The sequence below is a fragment of the Gracilinanus agilis genome, unplaced genomic scaffold (assembly GCF_016433145.1).
Source record: "Gracilinanus agilis isolate LMUSP501 unplaced genomic scaffold, AgileGrace unplaced_scaffold56428, whole genome shotgun sequence".
Classification (NCBI taxonomy): domain Eukaryota; kingdom Metazoa; phylum Chordata; class Mammalia; order Didelphimorphia; family Didelphidae; genus Gracilinanus; species Gracilinanus agilis.
In genome coordinates this window covers 5,312-9,162 of record NW_025391830.1, presented here as the reverse complement: position 1 = coordinate 9,162, position 3,851 = coordinate 5,312, and the positions used below count along the sequence as shown (strand labels likewise).

The 3,851-nt window shown below is 41.7% G+C and overlaps 1 pseudogene; it reads right to left on the bottom strand.

Moving 5' to 3' along the window:
* Positions 1 to 2,810: 2,810 nt before the first annotated feature.
* On the bottom strand, positions 2,811 to 3,646 carry LOC123256154 (annotated as a pseudogene).
* Between the last annotated feature and the right edge of the window lie 205 nt (positions 3,647 to 3,851).

Sequence of the window (3,851 nt, the reverse complement as noted above, 5' to 3'; positions counted from 1 at the left end):
AATGGTGTTTCTCTTTCTACTTCTTGCTGCTCTAGTGTGTTGGAAATGTATAGAAATGCTGATGATTTCTGTGCATTTATTTTGTATCCTGCAACTTTGCTAAAGTTGTTGATTATTTCTACAAGCTTCTTAGTTGATTCTTTAGGATTTTTTAAGTAGACCATCATATCATCTGCAAAGAGATCACTCTTAGTCTAGCTTAGTCTCCTCCTTGCCTATTTTGATACCTTCAATTTCTTTTTCTTCTCTAATTGCAACTGCTAGTGTTTCTAGTACTATGTTGAATAATAGAGGTGATAATGGGCATCCTTGTTTTACTCCTGATCTTATTGGGAAGGCTTCTAATTTATCCCCATTGCATATGATGTTTGTTGATGGTTTTAGGTATATACTGTTTATTATTTTTAGGAAAGGTCCTTCTATTCCTATACTTTTCAGTGTTTTCAATAGGAATGGATGCTGTATTTTGTTAAAGGCTTTTTCAGCATCTATTGAGATGATCATGTGATTTTTGTTTGTTAGACTGTTGATATGGTCAATTATGTGGATGGTTTTCCTAATGTTGAACCAACCTTGCATTCCTGGTATAAATCCCACCTGATCATGGTGGATGATCTTCTTAATTACTTGCTGGAATCTCTTTGCTAGTATTCTATTTAAGATTTTTGCATCTATGTTCATTAGGGAGATTGGTCTGTAGTTTTCTTTCTCTGTTTTTGATCTCCCTGGGGCATCCATCTTGAAAGGAAGGTGTTACTTCAAAACAAGTCCCTTCCTGTGAAATTAACTAAGCCTGTTTGTTAATTTCAGTCTAGTCTATTTCCCTCAGCTTGTGTTTGAGTCTAAGTCCCAGTCTGTAAGCCTGCTGTGTTTGTCTGTTTAGTTTAATTTCTCTTCTCCCTGAAGATCTCTGTTTCCTTTCTGTGTAGTATACAGAATTGGGGTGATATAGTTTTTTCTAGCTTTGGCTGAGTTCCAAAAGCTGTTAGGGGTTTGGAATCTTGAGAAAGAGAGTTGGCTGGATCTTCCGTGGAGGGAAGTTGTCAGTCAGCCCAGCTGCCTTTATTACCTAGCTTTAATATTGAAATTTAGCCTAGCTTTGACATATTTACTTAAGAAATTATTATTTTAGATAAACCCTTTATATCTTCCTTTCTTAATACCATCCCTGCCTTCCCTCCCTTATCTTATATGTCTGTGGAGTTAATAAGGAGAGTAATTAGAGAGGAGTTAAATCTGTGAAGGGTTACCTAATTGACAGCATTAGGTATAGTTAGTCAGTCATCATTTATTCCCTTTAGATAGCAATAGCACTTTGTAAAGCTGATTTTAGAGGCAGGTCCTTACTCAGACTCCATCTTTGCTTCCCTTCCCCCACCTGAAGTTCCTGAGACAACTGATAGGGCTTTCTTTTGATCCACCTTCCTAACAAACATCCTTCAAAGAAAGTAAACCCTTTTGTTTCAACAGCCCTATTAGTATAATTTGTCTGTTAGTTATCAAGAGGGAAGAAGAGGGAAAGAAACAACATACTCTGGGCTTAGAGGGAAGCTGGGGCATCCATCTTGAAAGGAAGGTGTTACTTCAAAACAAGTCCCTTCCTGTGAAATTAACTAAGCCTGTTTGTTAATTTCAGTCTAGTCTATTTCCCTCTGCTTGTGTTTGAGTCTAAGTCCCAGTCTGTAAGCCTGCTGTGTTTGTCTGTTTAGTTTAATTTCTCTTCTCCCTGAAGATCTCTGTTTCCCTTCTGTGTTATACTCCTGACTTCAGTCCTATTATACCCTGAATCTCCTTTAATCCCAGCCTACCTGTAACCGAGATTACCCACTTAGCAAATCTCCAACATCCTCCTTTCAAATTCCTTATACCACACACCTTTTCCCAAATTACCTACAAAACATCTGGCGAGCCAAGTCATACGAAACCTATCTTCTGAAGAAAAGAAAAGAGAATGAATTGCACAAGATTGATTTTTATATTAAGCAGTCTATCGCTGCTTATTTGGTCTTTGATGCAGGGAATGTGTGCATTTTGGCTGGTAAAAGTACCAAACATGATACAACAATTAATTGAAATCTATGACTATTATAAATGGTTTGCATTCACTTTAGCTGAATGCATATGCTTCATTCCAACAGCAGTGGCAATTGTTCTGGCTCTATGGCATTTTTTGGCAATTTTAAAAGCAGTCCTGACTCATCTATTTAACTATTATAAGGCATCTAATTCAAAACAAGAAAATGAAAACAAGGAACTAGTTGAGAACATAAAACTACTGTTTCAAGTGTTGAGGCAATTACGTGAAGGGAATGAACTCGATAAGCATACCATCTTACAACTTGAAATCGTAGAATCAAAATTTTTTGGGAAAAAGGAAACAGAGAAAGATCAACCAATACAGAATGCAGTGGTCTCTGTCCTACCAATAGTAGACAGGACTATTGTGCAACCTGGAGAGGGGGTGGTGCATGTCAAAACATACAAGGCATTCACTCCTAGTGATATGGAGGTTTTAAAATGCCGTTTTCCCAGATTCTATGAAAAACCTTATAAAAGTCTAAAAGAATTAAAGCGGGTGTTCACACTTTTTTTTTTTAAACCCTTGTACTTTGGTGTATTGTCTCGTAGGTGGAAGATTGGTAAGGGTGGGCAATGGGAGTCAAGTGACTTGCCCAGGGTCACACAGCTGGGAAGTGGCTGAGGCCGGGTTTGAACCTAGGACCTCCTGTCTCTAGGCCTGACTCTCACTCCACTGAGCTATCCAGCTGCCCTGTTCACACTTTTTTTTTTTTTTTTAGTTTTTTAAGGTTATATACGGACATTTTATTTGTTACCGAGTAAAGGAGGGAGAAACGATGGGAACAAGTCCAGGGTAGGCGGGAAGGCAGGGAGGAGGAAGCCCAGAAGGGACCTCTGGGTCTACTCCAGGCAGGGTGATCCTGATTGCTGAGCCTTGTCCAGGGCACACAACGATGTGAGAGGGAGAAGGGGTGGGGGCTGGGACCAAGATGCAGGGGTACAAGTTTAGAAAAGCATCCAGGACAGCCAGGAACCAAGCTGAGCCAACTCAAGCTGGGGCTGGGATCGTCCCTGGGGCAGCAGCACCATGGGGCTGAAGCACAGGAGCCTGAGAAGTCCATCCAGGTATGCAGCTCTAGGGGGACAGTCTTTGGCTAAAGCGTTTTCATCGCCTTTCTAATTTCTTGTACTTTGCTTCTAGTTTCTTCGAATATGCGTCCAACTTGTAGGCTGCCTGCTCAAGAGCAGCTACTTGCTCCTCAATTAAAGTGATCTGATCCAAATAAGGCTGAAGTGCTGCATATTTCTGGTTTAAGTCCTTCAGGTTTCTACTTATGTTTACTGCAATATCTTTCATTTCTAGATACTTCAAGCTAGTCAATTTGTTCATATTTTCCAGGAGTTTATAGTCTTCACTGGTGGCTGTCAGCTTGCCAGTTAGGTACGTGGCCATTTTGGAGAACATGTCCTGGCACAGCCCTGTGATGTCCGCCTTGGCTCCGTAGCCTCTTCGGCTATCTCCACCACTGCATCGTCTCGATTTAGTCCCTCCCGCTGAGCGGCAGGGACGCCCTCGGCCGTTGCCGCCATGGCCGAGCTTTCTCAGGCCCCGTAAGCCGGTCCCAGGCCTTCCGGGATGGCAGCGCCTGCGCCGGAGGGGAACAGCGCGGTACCTCTCCGCTCCCCCCACCCGGCCCAACTCCTCCCTGTTCACACTTTTTAACCCTAGTTTCAACGATGTCGAATTTCTTTTGGGGGAATTTTATACTCCCTCAGAAAAGGAAAAATTCCTGAATGAAACAGAATGAACCCCAATTTAGAATCATGGCCGT